Source organism: Lepidochelys kempii, chromosome 7 (assembly GCF_965140285.1).
Source record: "Lepidochelys kempii isolate rLepKem1 chromosome 7, rLepKem1.hap1, whole genome shotgun sequence".
NCBI classification, from domain to species: Eukaryota; Metazoa; Chordata; order Testudines; family Cheloniidae; genus Lepidochelys; species Lepidochelys kempii.
The window spans coordinates 24,352,231-24,369,393 of NC_136386.1; the positions used below are offsets into that span (position 1 = coordinate 24,352,231).

General features: G+C 47.9%; 1 long non-coding RNA gene across 5 annotated transcripts; it reads left to right on the forward strand.

Annotated features, from left to right (window-relative positions):
* The first annotated feature begins 1,573 nt into the window (after positions 1-1,573).
* On the forward strand, positions 1,574-16,862 carry LOC140914188 (uncharacterized). 5 transcript variants are annotated; one of them, XR_012159790.2, is made up of 6 exons: positions 1,574-1,854; positions 2,290-2,464; positions 2,600-2,732; positions 3,508-3,578; positions 13,629-13,762; positions 15,456-16,862. It is a non-coding gene; the product is annotated as an uncharacterized LOC140914188 (long non-coding RNA). The 5 variants fall into 5 exon arrangements; XR_012159792.2 differs by having other exon boundaries at positions 15,459-16,862; XR_012159793.1 differs by having other exon boundaries at positions 16,394-16,862.
* Positions 16,863-17,163: the final 301 nt, after the last annotated feature.

A 17,163-nucleotide genomic window follows, 5' to 3' on the forward strand; every position in this document is an offset into this window, starting at 1 on the left:
GTGCTGCATGGCGCGTTTCACTGGGGAGGGGGCTGCGCGCAGCTGGCAGAGCGGGAGGGGGGAAGGGGAGGGCTGTGGGGAACGGGGGGGGGTGTTGTGGGTGTGGGGGGAAGGGCTGTGGGGAATGGGTCGGGGTGCCAGGGCGGAGGGGCTGTGAGGAAGGGGTCGGGGTGCCGCGGGGGGGGGAAGGGCTGTGGGGAAGGGGTCGGGGTGGTGGTGGGTGCGGGGGAAGGGCTGTGAGGAAGGGGGGAGTGTTGTAGGTGTGGGGGGAAGGGCTGTGGGGAAGGAGTCGGGGTGCCAGGGGGGAAGGGCTGTGGGGAAGGGGTTGGGATGCCGGTGGGGGAGGGGGAAGGGCTGTGAGGAACGGGGGAGTGTTGTAAGTGTGGGGGGAAGGGATGGGGGAAGAGGTCGGGGTGCCGGTGGGGGGAAGGGCTATGGGGAAGGGGTCGGAGTGCCAGGGGGGGAAGGGATAGGCGGAAGGGGTCGGGGTGCCGGGGGGGGAAGGGCTGTGGGGAGTGGGTCGGGGTGGTGGTGGGTGTGGGGGAAGGGCTGTGAGGAACGGGGGAGTGTTGTAAGTGTGGGGGGAAGGGATAGGGGGAAGAGGTCGGGGTGCCGGTGGGGGGAAGGGCTATGGGGAAGGGGTCGGAGTGCCAGGGGGGGAAGGGATAGGCGGAAGGGGTCGGGGTGCCAGGGGGAAGGGCTGTGGGGAGTGGGGCGGGGTGGTGGTGGGTGTGGGGGAAGGGCTGTGAGGAACGGGGGAGTGTTGTAAGTGTGGGGGGAAGGGATAGGGGGAAGAGGTCGGGGTGCCGGTGGGGGGAAGGGCTATGGGGAAGGGGTCGGAGTGCCAGGGGGGGAAGGGATAGGCGGAAGGGGTCGGGGTGCCAGGGGGAAGGGCTGTGGGGAGTGGGGCGGGGTGGTGGTGGGTGTGGGGGAAGGGCTGTGAGGAACGGGGGAGTGTTGTAAGTGTGGGGGGAAGGGATAGGGGGAAGAGGTCGGGGTGCCGGTGGGGGGAAGGGCTATGGGGAAGGGGTCGGAGTGCCAGGGGGGGAAGGGATAGGCGGAAGGGGTCGGGGTGCCGGGGGGAAGGGCTGTGGGGAGTGGGTCGGGGTGGTGGTGGGTGTGGGGGAAGGGCTGTGAGGAACGGGGGAGTGTTGTAGGTGTGGGGGGAAGGGCTGTGGGGAAGGAGTCGGGGTGCCAGGGGGGAAGGGCTGTGGGGAAGGGGTTGGGATGCCGGTGGGGGAGGGGGAAGGGCTGTGAGGAACGGGGGAGTGTTGTAAGTGTGGGGGGAAGGGATGGGGGAAGAGGTCGGGGTGCCGGTGGGGGGAAGGGCTATGGGGAAGGGGTCGGAGTGCCGGGGGGGGGAAGGGATAGGCGGAAGGGGTCGGGGTGCCGGGGGGAAGGGCTGTGGGGAGTGGGTCGGGGTGGTGGTGGGTGTGGGGGAAGGGCTGTGAGGAACGGGGGAGTGTTGTAGGTGTGGGGGGAAGGGCTGTGGGGAAGGGGCCGGAGTGCCGGGGGGGAAGGGCTGTGGGGAAGGGGCTGGGGTGCCGGTAGGTGAGGGGAGCTGATATGGGAGGCAGGGGCTGGAAGGAGCTGGTCAGAGGAGTGGGGGGCGTATTTGGGTGCTGGGAGCAGGGCAGGGTGCTATGGCTGTGGTAGGGGAATGGTGCATGAATGACTATAAGGGGTTAAGCCCCCGGCCCGTTTCTGCTTCTTGCCTACTCTCCCTTTGTCTCACCTGTGTCTCCCTTCTCTGCCCCTTGCTCTCTTCCCTGCCTCTCCAGCAGTAGCTGATATAAGACAAGGGCCAAGTAGTCCACAGGGTGCTGCCTCCCCTCCCACAACAGACCGGAGCAGGTAGGATGGCCAGGCGACTGGACATACTAATTCACGTAAAGCCTCTGCCTCTGCTCCTACGCAGCATAGCACATCTTCCCCAACTTGCACGTTTCATATATCAGACAAATTAACTCCGACTCCAGCATCTCCCTTTTTGAACTAAAATGCACAAGCAGGAAATAGCTGTTGCAGGACATATTCACACCGTCTCGCAGTTGCATTTCTCATCACCCCTTATTTTCTCCTTGCTTCGTGCCTGCTCTGTCCAGCTCTTTTGCCCCTTCCCCGGAAGCAGCAGCAGAGGTAGGCTGGCCATAGTGTGTACTTCACAGAGCATTGATACTGCCATAAAAGTTGCTCGGTGAATTTCACAGCCAGGGGGTAGATGGAAATGAGAAGAGGTGGTGTACACAAGCTCTGACCTGCATCTTTGCCTTTTTTGATTAAATTTAGCATTCTAAATCCTGGAGAAAACATGAGAAAATTGATAACTGGAACGCTGCTTCCTTGGCCCTTGGGAGAGGAGCTGGATGATGTAACAGGGCTGACCAGTTCTGGCTTTTATGAGTCTGAGATTCGGACCCGACAGTACACAGAAGATGTGTGATCAGAGAGCGCATCTCTACAGGCAAGTTGCATTTAGTGCTGGTGCTAATAAACTAGTTTTTAAATCTGGATTCAATTCTATACTCTCAGTTAACAAACATGGTTCCTCCCATGCCCATATGGTTGTCCTGAAATTCTTCCTTCCTTTGATCATTAGATGGCAATGTGCTTCCTGCGAGAATGAGAGGAAAACCAGAGACTAGGGGACATGTGGCTGAGAGAAGAGGGACCAAGAACATTGGGAAGAAAGCAAATGACCAGAATTCCATTTAAATTAATGGATGATGCAGGTCAGGCTAGCATTACATTATCTTTCACCCACTTCCTCACCCCTGCCCATGAGTCACTCTCAGTTAATCACCAGATCCAATAACGCTTTTATGAGAAGGCTAATTTATGTATTACAGCAAGCTCTGGGATCAGTTTCACCAGATACTTCCTGAAAACAGCCTGTCAGACAAATTACAGAGCACAGCCTTCTTTCACTTTCAATTCTAATATAGAATTTCATTGCTCTTTTGTAGGGTGTTCTTTCTGCTAACATTATATTTATAGTTGTACCACACAAGAAACATTAAGAACAAATTGTATAAAAGGAGGTTGTCCCTCATGTCAAGCCCCCACCCTAGCTCTGTGCCCATGTAAATCGAGGAATCACCTTGGAAATTAGACATCAGAAGTTACATGGAGAGAAAGTTAGATTAGACCTCCTTTGGGCCATTTCCCTCAGTTTTCTCTCACACCCTTCCTGTGATTTCAGAGCTCCTAGAAATATTGATTGCCACGCCATATGAGATATCTGGCTCTAACAATAGCCAATCGAAGATTCTTCACTGTAAGGTGCAAGAAGCCTCACAATGGACAATTTTGTAAATTTCCCCTGTGGGCACCTGCTTATTTCCAATCCCAAGCAGTTAGTGGATGGTTTATGCTTTGAAGCATGAGGGTCTCTAACTCTTACATTGTTTAAAAAAAAATTCTAGCAACGGTAACTGGGGATGTTCCTATTATTTATCTAAAGACCCAGTCCTTTTTAGACTCTCACATGTGAATTTAAATTCCAAGCAGAGGACTGAGAGCCAGAAGCTCCGAAGCTCCTATCCAGACAGTGACAGCAATCTCCTCCTTGGAACTGAGTAAGTAACAACTTACTTGCTTAAATTTCCCCAGCTGCAAAATGGGGATAACAGCATTGATTTAACTCGCACACAGGGCAATGTGGGGTATCCTTAGGGTGACCAGATGTACCAGTATTAGGGGCTTTGTCTTAGATATGCAACTATACCCACTGCCCGCCTCCCCCAAAAAGTGCCTTGATTTTTCACACTTGCTATCTGGTCACCCGAGGCATAATCAGTGAGTATTTGTAAAGAGCTGAGCACTGCTATTACAGAGACTTGTTTTTTAACTCAAACCTCCCTAAGAGTTTTAAAACTTTTCAAATGTTCTCCTCCCCGGCACATCTGTGCCACTGGAGCAGAGGAGATGTCCACTATTATCCTTTTAAAGATCTGACCCTGGGCTAGGGCATCCCAAGGGTTAATGCTCCATTGCCAGTTCCAATGGTACAGCCCTGACCACCCCTAGCCCTGGCATGTGGATGGCACAGGCCAATGCTCCACTGGCTAATGGGAGGCTGCTGCAGAGATTTAACAGAAGCTGGGCTAGGAAGAGAATTCAGATCAGAGCCTCATTGTCCCTATTATCACAAAGGAGAGAAACCACCCCCTTCACTCACACCAATGCCTAGGATTGGCCATTGAGTCAGCTGGCTTTTGTTTTGAGGTTCAGATTTGGAGCTTACGCTTCCCCTCTCATTGTGTAGAGTCAGAAAAAGCAGATACTCTAGGGCCTTGCATTTCAAATCAGGCTTCCCCGCTCTCTGTGCCATGGTCACTGCCCACTTGCAAAAGAGGAGGCAGGATTAATGTATAAATATCTGACAGGTTACAAAAATAACTATTGGTTTCAGAGTAACAGCCCTGTTAGTCTGTATTCACAAAAAGAAAAGGAGTACTTGTGCTCAAATAAATTGGTTAGTCTCTAAGGTGCCACAAGTACTCCTTTTCTTTTAACAATAACTATTGATACAAGACCCAGAGGCCCAGAATATAGAAGAGGATCTAACCAATAATTATTTACTCAAGTTAGATAACATTTAATGGGTTCAGGCCTATTTAATCTAAAGTGTAGCCATAACTCTTTATTTAAGTTTCAGTATTTAAATAAGGGAGTCATTTTGCCTACTTGCAAAGTCCAATTATATGACACAGATAGAGATCACCTTGCACAGCCCAGCCAATTACTGCTGTGAAAACTTTAGCATCTGCTTAAACAGAGGAGCACAGAGGAGAAGCAAGGGGCTGGTGCAGCTCACCTCATTTGAAAGGGTACTTCTGCTCTCCCAGCTGAAAAGGAATTTTATGCAGTAGGAATAGTTCTTCTTCAGCATGTGAATGGAATTTGAAATCCCAGTAACATGTACAGAACGTACTTTTTAAAGTAACGTTATTGCTGTCCCCTCATAGTCATTATAACATCAGCAACCAATGAGAATATACATGAGCTGGACTTTACTCACTGGACACCCTCCACAGCAGATTGAATTTTGTTTACTTTCTGCAAGTAAAAGAAATGAACAAGCAGGAGGACAAGAAAAGCTCTGATCTGGCCTTACAAGTTGTTGGAGCTGGTTAAATATAGAGCTTGCACAAGTTTTTCTAGAGTACTATATACATTTTTTTCTGAGATGGGATTTTGAAGATGACTAGCTCCTAATAATATTTAGTATCGGTAAAGCACTGCACAAGCTACATACATACAGCAGTAGCTGCAGGTAGCAGGGTGTTTGATCTCTCTTATTAAAATCCTTAATGTCTCATCATAAACCTAAGGCACCGATAGCACAGTGATGGGCAGCAAATACTGGATCAACACATAAGCGAGAGACCAGCTGACAGCACAACAATAGGAAGTGAGTAGGGAACATTTTGGAGAAGGGCCACTGGAGCAAACCAACACAACGGTAGTGAAAAAGGTAATGTGATTCGGTGGCAAGAGCAGGGAATGTAGATTCTACTCCAGCCCATTCCACTGACCTGCTGGAGAAATCATTTAGCTACTTTCAGCTTCAGTGTCCCCATCTGTACTATGGAGATGGGCACTTTGTGAGGCACTTTGAAATGCTTTGTGTTATGTTTGTACAATGCCTAGTGCAACAGGGCCTTGATTAGAGCCGCTCAGTGCTACTAAACTCGAAACACCAGCCAATAATGTCATCCAGTCTGTCTCCTCTGGTGACTAGTTCAGACTGCCCCTTCAGTACACTTGTGAGTGCCACATTCAAGGCCTCCATGACCTATCCCCACCCTACCTATTGTCTCTCATTCATTATTGAAAGGTCAGCTCCTGCCTCCAATCAGCCCATGATGCCAGATGCTTTCGCCAACTCTTTACATTTTCAAACAAGCACCTTTGTTTTCTGCCCTGTTGCCCCTCACACCTGGGAAAAGCTCCCCCTAAACATCTGCAGAACTAACTCATTATCCTCCCTCTAAAACCTCTTTAAGACTTCACTCTGGCATGAAGTCAATAAAAAACATGAAAATCTTTAGGCTGCTGGTGTGCTGAGACCACTGCCTATTATGCTGACCAACACTGACTCATTTCCTTGTACTCCCCTGTTAACCTGTCTGTATCCATCTATTGTTTGGTGACTCTGTAACAGGGCCAGCTGCCTCCTGAGCACCCCTGCATAGCCAGAGGTCATTCTGAAGTGCTCTGCTACCAATTTCTCCCCTTCTCAGGGCCTCATTTATTGACTCCTTATGTACTGGCCCTCCAGGCCCCAACCCCAGTTCAGTCAGTCTGTCCCTTTAGGTAGAGAGTCCCCAGCCTTTCTCCCCAGGACTAGATCCCAATACAAAGTCTCTCAGGCTTTACCTGGCTGGAGTTCAGCCTTCTTCACCCCTCTGGCTTTCAGGCTCCCAAGCACCTCTCTCAGTCAGGGTCTGTAGTGGGAGCTGGATCCAGTACTCCCGGGTTTTACCTGGCCGGAGCTCAGCCTCTCTCAGCTCTCTGGTTCTGGCTTCCGGTCCAAAACCCTTCTCTAAGTCAGGGTCCCTAGCAGGCGCCTCCTACTCACTCCTGTCACAACTCTCTTAGTCAGAGTCTTCCCTGCCAAAGCCTTTCACAGTCTGTCTACCATTCCCTGAACTCCCCCATTCCTCTTCACTGCAGTCTCCTGCTGCTCTTTGCAGGGCAGTCACCCTGATCTTTTCCAGATATGACTCATTCTGTGAGCAGGGTTGGCTAACCACAGCCCTTTGGTGGGTGAGCCACCCGGTTACAGTCTCTGTAAGCTCTTTGGGGGCAGAGACAGTCCTTTTGCTGTGTTTATATAGTGCCTAGCACAATGGGGTCCTGGCCCATGACTGGGGCTCCTAGGCACTATGATAAATATGATTCAAATAAGAAATAATCATTTGTCCATTTCCAGGGTTGAGCGTTCCAAGCCTTCTCAGGACTAGGTGTGCTAGAGTTCTTGACTTACCAATTCCAATGCCCACCTCCCTGTTCTCTGACATTATCCAAAGAAAAAGTTGGAAGATGAACGTACCCAATCCAGTCAGCGTCCTTGCTCACAAAGAACGGCATGCAGCAGCGAGTTCTTTGTGCACTTCCAAATGAGCTACGTGGACCAGCTAGGGGAAGGGGAGAAATCTCACTGTATGGGTGACTTGGCTGGTTTGAAGCAATAACAATAAAATCCTCCACATTCATCAGGCCCAAGAGTTTAATTTTTAAAGTACCAAAGTGCCCACTGGGAAACGGCCCAGGCATCTAGTGAAAGCACGGACTGTGCCATGCAGAAAGCAGGCTTCAGATCTGTCTTTAACCCAGCTGGCAAAGAAGGGGAGTGATGCAGAAATGGAGGCGGGGAGGCTCATGTAATAGGGGAGGGAAGCCCTCCTGCTAGCCCAGCAGTGCTGTGATGAGAGCTGCACTCAGAAGGGGGAAATGGGGAATATCTTGCAAGACAACTCTGACCTGAACAGTTCAGGAGGCTTCACAAACAGTGGCATAATGCTGAAGCCGCAGGCTCTCTATAATAATACTTGGTGAATGTTCAAAGCCCTTTACAAACAGTAACCAAGGGATTGGTAGCTGAAATGCAGGCAGAGGTGGCGGGGAAAACACATTAGTGCCGAGTCACTGTTGCCTCGCTCCAGGGCTTCCTTCTGGTGCTATTTAAAGAGCTTCCAGCCAATATGGCACACACACAAAATGGTAGGTGCAAGTGAACCTGTTGGGAACGGTCTCTTCTGCTGGCTTCTGTGCCTGCCCCTAGCTGTGTGACACGGCTGTTTTTCGGGGCAGGCTAAGGGTCTCCCTCTGAAGTGTTAGCAGCCAGGATGTGCAAGCTGGAGGGATTGAAGAGCCATTCTTGTAATTAGTGCAGTTCTACTCTGGGGAGCCATTTGGGTCTTAGAAAAACAAAGCAATACTAGAAAGACCCACTCACTCAGTGCCATCTGCAACAGTAGGCAGGAATGGATGGTCTGGCAGGCTGCTAGTGGTTAGAGCCCTATCACAGCAGCAGTATTCCACATTGCTATAGGGCTTCGGAAGGCCATTAGGAGTCACGTAAAAACATTACACCAGTAACAAATCATTGTGCCAAAAGACGCATCTGCTTCAGAATTTCATGGCTTCCAGAATGTCTGTGATCTAATCTGGATCTTAGTGGCAAGGCAGCGCCAGTGACTTTGAATGTAGATTTTTCAGCAGAGCCGATTTTATCACATTCACAAAGAATGGGCTTTTGTTTCTCAGGCAGACAGCTTCCCTTTTTTCCATGCAAAAAGGAGTTGAGCAGAGGCGGATATTAGCTGGGCAGAGATTCTCCAGGACCCTGCTAATAGGATGCCAGGTTATCTGGAATATAACAACAGCTGCAGCCATTTGGCTTCTTCTCTGTGAACAAGTCTGCATGTGCCTATAGCACTGATTTAGCTAATCTGCTCTTGCTCCCTGAAAGGACAATCTAACCTTTCACATTTGAGAAGAACAAGACTAGAGGGAAAGTTGCATTGCCAATTGAGAAAAAGATGCCCCAACTTTTACGTTTAGGGCTGCTCTCTTGTCAGTTTTGGTTTATTACTTTGTCAGGCTCATGACTTAGTTGTTAGTTTTATCTCACTCAACTAATATCGCAGCCTAATCCACCAAAGCCTGTAATAGGCTTAGGAATAACAGGGGTTTACATCCTCATTAGCGTTCAGCACGAGATGTCAGAAGAAAGTAACATCAGCAGAGTCCCTCCTAAGAAAGCAGAATGCAAAGAGAGCTGGCTAGGTAGTGGGGGAGGGGGGATGTTGGGGAATGGAAAAAATCTAAAATTCACCTTGAGGAGTGGAAAGGGGGGACAAACACGGGTGAGGGGTAACTAAAAGGGAGCAGGGATGAGCAGGAGAAGTACAAGGAAGGGGAAAGTTATGAAGAGCCTGAGCCTGCGAACAGGTACTATGAACTTAGTCCCACTGAAGTCAATAGTAGCAAGTCTTTGCTCGGTGACTTTAACGCAGGGACTGCCTCCACCCCTATGCTGTTTACAGCACGGAGCTCACTGACAGCACTCCACGAATGTTTACACTATGCAGTATGTTGATGTCCTTATAATGCACATACAGTGAAGCTAGAATTGCACATTGGTGTTGTGAGTACAGTATTCAGGCTCTGTGCATGGAGCCTGCTTGCTAGCGATTCAGCCACCTTACACAGAGTGTGACAAATTCACACGCCTGAGCTCTGTAGCTATGCTGATCGAACCCCCAGTGTAGACACAGCTAGATGGATGGAAGCATTCTTCCATAGCTTGAAGAAGTGGAGTTTCTACAGGGATGGAAGAACCCCTTGTCGCTGTAGGAAGCATCTACTTCTATGGCGGTACAATGGTATAGTTATGGTGCTGTAACTGTGCCACTGTAGGGCGCATCGTGTAAACACGGCCTTAGGGACCTGATTTTCAGAAATGATGAGGACCCAGCACTTCCCATTGAAAGTGGGAGCTAGTGTGTCCTCAACACTTCTGAAGATTACACCACTTATTTAGGAGCTTATCTGTTAGCGCCCACTTCTGAATACCTTAGCCAAGACTCCTGCATTCTTTCCCAGCTATGCCAGTGCCACATTCTAATTAAGGAGAAGAAGTGCTTTAACCTCCCCATATTGTAGCTTGTCTCTGTGTTTGATAGATCATGGATTCAATCATAGATTCTTGAGGTCAGAAGGTATCACTATGATCATCTAGGTTATGTCTACACTAGCGACTGTACAGTGGCACAGCTGTACAGCTGTAAGATCGCTTGTGTAGCCACTCTGTGCCGATGGGAGAGAACTCTCCCATCGACATAATTAAACCACCCCCAATAAGTGGTGGTAGCTATGTTGGCAGGAGAAGCTCTTCCACCAACATAGTGCTGTGCACACTACCATTTATGCTGGCAAAAGTTGTGTCACTCGGGTGTGTTTTTTCACATCCCTGAGCGACATATTTTGCCAATGTAAGTGGCAGTGTAGACATGGCTCTCGGCTGACCACTGTGCCAGATTATTTTGGGGTCTTGTGCACTATGGAAATTGGGAGTCCCCCACCTTAACTCAATTTTGCCTGGTTACTCCCCTCATGTCAGAGGTCCGGCCAGGACAAATGTGAGCAGCACTGTAGCCCTGTGTGCCAGGTCACAACGCTACTCATTCAGATTTGTCTAGCTGCTCCTTCGGCACGAAGAGGGACACTCAGGCCAAACCGGAGTGACATTGAGCCAGGTTGCAATGCCACCCACCCAGATCTGGTGCTTGGGGGGTCCTCCTGATCTGGGGGCCCAACAGAAGTGCACTGAATGCACACTGGGTAATTTGGGCTATCAGAAATCTTCTCATAGAGCTATTCAAACTGTGATCAAGATACCTCGCAACTTTCTCTTTGATAAATTAAATAGATCAAGCCTTTTCAGTCTCTCACTCTGCAAAGCTGGTTTTCTAAATTTTGAGTCGAATAGCTGGTGGACCTGTCCCTCTTATTTTTACTGAGAGGAGAGCTAAAATATTTATATCATTTTATCAAAAAACAAAACAAAACATGTATTGGAATTAAAAAGTACAAAGAAGAGCCACAAAAAAAGATTAGGGGTTTGGAACTGCTTCCATATAAGGAGAGATTATAAAGTCTGGGATTGTTTAGGTTGGAAAAGAGACAACTGAGAGGTTTATAAAATCATGAATGGTATGGAGAAAGTGACTAAGGAAATATTATTTACCCCTTCACATAACATGAAGCAGGGGTCACCCAATGAAATTGATAGGCAGTTGGTTTAAAACAAACAGAAGGAAGTATTTCTTCACACAACACACAGACAACCTCTGGATCTCGTTGCCAGGGGATTTTGTGAGGGCCAAAAGTATAAGTTCAAAGAAGAATTAGGTAAATTCATGGAGGATAAGTCCATTAATGGCCATTAGTCAAGATGGTCAGGGATGCAACCCCATTACAGGGGAGTCCCTAAGCCTCTGACTGCTAGCTTCTGGGTCTGGAGGACAGGGGATGCATCACTAAATAAATTGCCCTCTTCTGTTCACTCCCTCTGAAGAATCTGGCACTGGCCCCTGTTGGAATACAAGATACTGGACAAGATGGATCATTGGTCTGACCCATTATGGCCATTCTTATGTCTTAGGTTAGATCTGTTCTTGCTTGTGGGGCATTTTATTGTATTTTGGATGACACCCTTAGAAGCCCAAATATACTTGCAATGCATTTGGCAAACACCAATTCACAACCACCCCATTTCCACCTTTGTCCAACCAGCCATGGCCCCAGATTCCTTACTTCTTTGTACTCATACCAAGGATGGCTGCAGAAATATGCATGGCTGCATTGATGCATTATATTTGTTCTGGTGGGAGGATGTGGACTGGGGAGCTGAAGATCACACCACTGCAGTTTAGGCTAGAGCTGATGAAGCATCTGTGTTTCATTTTACTGTAGTACTGTACTTCATTTAATATCTTGAGACCAAAGCTGTAAATTCCAGACCATTTAAAAACCAGGAGCCAGTCCCTTCCCTACTCAGAAACATCGAACAGTAGGTCCCTTATGCATTCTCACAAGTTTCCTCTGGCCAGTGCAATGTGCCCCTGACTAACTTACCAAGCTACTACTCTCCTCATTCACGTCTCTGCCCCAGACTCCTTTGGTGCTGCCCACTGAGTATTTTTAAGTGTTTTAATGTATTTTATTTTCATATTTTAAACCCCTGATTTACACAGAATAACCACATGCTCTTTTGTCTCTTCCCCTCATCCCTCCCCCAAGGTTATCACCCTCAGTTCACTGTATTTTGTGTACACCGCACATGTAAACATCTTATGTCCTCTGAGAAGGGCCTTGCTTGCCATCTTGGGTGCTATAAAAATAAATCACCAAGAGCCTTTATTGCTTTTGATTTGGGAGATTTTTCATTTCTGAAATGCAAATGTGGAACAACAGGCACAGAGCTGATGCCACCATGGGGAGAGGAGATGTTACGGGGCCATGGACTTTTCCAGATAACATCCCAGTTCACACATATAGAATCATTTTACCTGCATTCACTAAGAGACTTTAGTAGGGCATTTCAGACAACACATTTATTTGTAGAAGGGTTCAGTTTCTGCTTTTCAGCAAAACAATATACATGCATAGCTCTGTCTGGTCACAAACACCGACACCCCACAGCAATAGAGGGAGTGGGAAACAAGGGGGAAATTTCAGCTTCCTTCACCAGCAACTAAAATCTAAGCAAGAACACTCACAGCACAGGGTAACTCCTAGGGATTAAAGATGGGCTGGGAAAAGGTGATGGCCCATGGAACCCCAGGGGTGATTAAGCCCAAGAAGAGAGTGTTGTTACTGCTGAAATAAGGTGCAAATAAAACTAATAAGGCCTGGTTTTTTTTTTAATGGTAAAAAAATGGCTGTTTCAAGTGGTCTTGCTAGCAAAGCTACAAGTGGCACAACTGGCACTGCAGGTTCTTGAATGCTCTCCCCGCTCTCCCCGCTCTACAATCCCTAACACGGCCACTCTCTCAGCTAGCTATTCCTAAACTTGGGCCTGTGGAACTGACGGAAACAGGCCTTTCTTAGCACAGTTTTGCCTCTTTTGTAAACCGTATTCTCCTTATGGTTATTCCACCCCAAGGCCTTTGACTCTCCCTCTCAGCAAGGCCCAGATCACAACATGCAGTTTGTACAGGCACAAAGCCATCTTCTGTATTAGGAGAACGAAAACAACCTTTAAGGAGAGAGGGCAGCTTGCCCTCGGGAAGGAAAGTGACCTCCCTTATGGCAATACAAAAGGCAGGGAACCTGCACAGAGTTGTCAAGCTTTGCTTTAGCCTAAGATCACATTTAACCCCTGTCCATCCAGAAGCCCCCAGCATGTTTAAATACGCCTCGGTCTCATCTTGCTCTCCTTAATTGGACAGCAGGCTGCTGGTATCACATTACAGAGTGCCTTGTGGGACAGCAGGGATTAGGCAGATGAGCAGCCAAGACAGACACACACGAGTCAAAACTGACAGCTCACTGGGAACTGCTTAAACACACACAGTATTTCATTTTCTGTGCAGAGGTCAGTCTGTGCAGCTGCAGTCTGGCGTTATTAGATGCTGGGATTGAGCAAGACAATTAGTGAGCATGCATATTACAAGGCAGGGATAGTCTCCCAGGGCAAAGGCACCAAAGGGGTCATAGAGCGCTTCATACCGTCTCTCAGGGGCAAGCGGGAGTAGCTTGCTGCCAGGAGAGGAAACGGGGGGTTGGGGGGGGAGCACTGAAGCAAATGATCTCACTTTGGAGAGCTCAGCAAGAGAAGAAATAACATTCTAGGGAAACAGCTGGACACGGGAAATGATAATGCGCCCTGGAACTGGGCAGCTCACTTCACCCCGGAAGACTGGTCACATTTATACCCTGCTAATCTGGGATGGGTTAGCTCACTTGTGCCAGAGCCATCGCAAGAACGTAATGAGTGTTAGGAAAGAGGAACAGAACCACTCACAGAAGCTGCCTCTGCTAGTTTTGGCGTCTTTTTGTTGTTGATCACATGGCACCAGAAAGAACTTCTCTCCCTTTTGTTTTAATAGCAGGTGAGAAGCATGTTCCCCTCCAGTATACTACAATAAGCTTCGCAGTGGTTACTAGGGAGCCATTTTGAAGATGCTTCCTGTGAGCAAGTGGTTTCCCCACCCTTCTCCAAACACCATCTCCTCAAGCTCGAGTAAGTCAGAACTTACCCACTTCCTGGGGTGGGGCTTTAGTCACAAAAGGAACTCAAAACAAAGTAAAGTCCAACTCAGGCCTTCTCAGCCCCCAAAGTCTTCTCTATTTAGAGAGCCACTCCCATCTCCCTTCTGTCTAGCTAGGGTAGCTGCAGGCCATTGGACTGGAGATGAGGGAGGTGTATATTGAACCCATGTCTTCACTGTGTTGTGTTAACGGCTCCTGGCTGAGCTCTGTGTCGACTTTTCACAGTAGCACTTTCACATGCTAAAAGGCTTGCATGAACACAGGGCAAGTAGAAGGCTTGAAGCTTTTGTCTTACTTTCTGAGTTAAGATTATAGATTTTTTTTTAAAGGAGTAAAATGCAAATGGTTGCCAGAGATGATATGTCATATTCCCTCTGGGTTTGTTCCAACCCCATAGACTCAGACTTTACGGCCAGAAGGGAACATCGGGATCATCTAGTCCGACCTCCTGCACATTGCAGGCTACAGAACCTACCCACCCACTCCTGTAATAGACCCCTAACCTCTAGATGAGTTACTGAAGTCCTCAAATAATGATTTAAAAACTGCAAGTTACAGAGACTCCATCATTTACCCTAGTTCAAGACAGCAAGTGATCTATGCCCCATGCTGCAGAAGGCAGAGAAACACCTCTCTCCCCCCCAAGCCCCTGGGTCTCTGCCCGTCTGACCTGGGGGAAAATTCCTTTGCAACCCAAAATATGGTGATCAGATAGACCCTGAGTATGTGGCCAAAACTCACCAACCAGACACCTGGGAAAGAATTCGCTGGAGTAACTCAGACTCCTCCCCATCTAGTGTCCCATCTCTGGCTGCTGGGGATATTTGCTACTAGCAGTAGCAGATCGACTGCATGTGATTGTAGACAGTTTCATCAGACCATCCCCTCCGTAAACTTATCAAGCTCAGTCTTGAAACCAGTTAGGTTTTTCCTCCCCCTGCTCCCCGTGGAAGGCTGTTCCAGTAGCAGTGCAGGGACTGAAATGGGTTTCCCTGCTGTGACTCACCCATGCTACTCAGGGGTGCTGTGACACCAACAGTAAGTAGAGAAGAGAGAGTCTTCAGGCTCTCAGTGCTCCAGCTGCTGATGCCAAGCCAGGGTGGAGGTCAGAGGCCTGGCTGGGAGCCCCACTCTCCTCTGCTCTCTCTGTTTCCTTGAGGGAGATGGGAACTCACTGGGCATTTTCAGGTTAGGGCCAGTCACTCTTTCCATAACTGGACAAGCTCTATGCACAGAAACAAGCTCCTCCCTCTTATGAAGACACATCAAAGGAAAGCTACAATAGCTTTATGTGCGCCCCTATTTTATTAGAACCTAAGTATTGTCTCCAGCACATGGCCAAGTTTCCCTTAACTAGAGTATTTGACTTCGCAGCCTGAGTAATGTTCTTTTAACAAGAAATGTCATTGTCCAAAGAGCCTACGGGATTCCGGCATCCACATTCCATTGAAATTCAATGGGAGTTGGGTACTTAACTCTTAGGCTCTTTGGACAATGACAACTGTAGTTTTTTGTAAGTAATATTAGCCATGGGGGTTGGGGGGGAGCTACATTGCCCTATAGCTTTTTAAAAAAAATGTCTTAAACCAGGGAATCCAAAGGTTACTAATTATGAAAACACAAACACTGGAAGACTTATCTTAATGTTGTCTTTGTATCCTCAGCAGCTCGTGTGCTCTCCATGCAAGGCAGACATAAATCCTTCCCCCGTATCACAGACAGATTAAAAGTTAAATCCTCAGTAGCTTGCCTGCTCAGTCAAGGACTCACATGTGGTAGAAACTGGGAGAGACTTCAGGAGTTCCTAGCTCCTAGCCCTGTACTGATTTCTTCTCAAGTGGCACCTTCATCCCTTCCTCCTTTGGGGAGCATAGGAAATTCTCTATGGGCTGGATACAAGTCTCTCAAACTTACAGAAGTACCATGCACGCCTTAGGAGTTGTGTATGGCTCTTCTTTTCCCATCTGATGGGCGTGGATTTCCAAGCTCCTAAAGAAGCTGAGATGTGAATTTATAAGCCCTGTAGAGTGCCCAAATATAAACAATCTGCTTTTAATAACTTCCCCAACCTTCCCAAAGGCACCAGTCCTCACCAGGATCACATTAAAACAGACTGTGGAATATCTGGACCTAGCATTTTGGAGTTGTGATGAGCCATAAAATATTCAGAAAGTTTTCCCTGCAGTTGAACTACTTCATTTTTTGAACCCTCCTCTTTACAGTGTCCCGCCCAAATAATCTCAAACGTTGCATAAAACCCCTATGCTGGCCTGTGAAATTCTAGGTCAATGGGTTTTTTATTTTTTGGTGGTGTCAAAAATCAAACTTACCAGGTATGACTACAATGCACACTAAGCCCATGTTTCATTTGGGGTGCTCTTAGCATGGCAGGTCATATGTGGAGAGGTTCTCACTGATGGCTTTGTGAGAATCAGAGGGCCTGCCCCATAAATCCGAACAGTGGAAGATTCCCTGCTTAGTCTATAGGCAAACCCATCATTTTGATTAAAAGATGGAGCACAGCTCAAGCCAGCATTTAAGCAAGTTCCACAGTATTATCTACAGCTATTGTGCAGAGCACCATTTACAATTCTGTCCCCAGAGATCGGACGAAATCACTAACAGTGATGATGCTGGTCCATCAACGCAACAGCCATGCTGGAGTCTAAGAACACCCAGGGAAATGGAGGATACCAGAGTGTCACAATGGAAACAAAACATCTGTGAAGAAGGTTCACTTTGAAGTGTCTAACAAGGCAAGGAACCAAGAGAATGTAAACCTTTCAAGATGGCTTAAAGGGGGGCTCAGAGCTCCCTCAGCATCCTGCTGGTCACCAAAAGCCCATTTTGAATGAGGAAGGAGATAATTGATGCAAGCACATGGAAAGATACAGAACTCCTCTCTCAATGGCTTCTTTGGTTACAGACATCACTATAAGGCTGCATCTGATGGACAATAGCTAATGCACTATAGTCTAACTCCATTCCAGTGTCTCTGGTTAACTACATCACAACATACAGGAGACTCTACAGAACTGTGCTTACTGAAATACAAGCAAGGCTATACAAAAGCTGTCCACCTTTTTCATACAGTACCCTGGAAACCACTTATCAAACCCCGCTCTGTACAATTAGTTGTTTCTCTACAGACACTGCTGTATTTCACTATTAGGAGGAGCAGAGTGACACAGATTAGCAGACAAGCAGCTTTGATGAAGTGTATAAGGGCAGATTATCAACAGCCAGCACCAGAAGCTGCTTTGTTGAAATTTAAGTCCCAGGTTTCAGGCTGGTGTTTGACCCTGGCCTGGCAAACAAATAAATGGTTTTCCTAACCAGTCACTAATAAGTTAAACCCCACTTCATAATCCC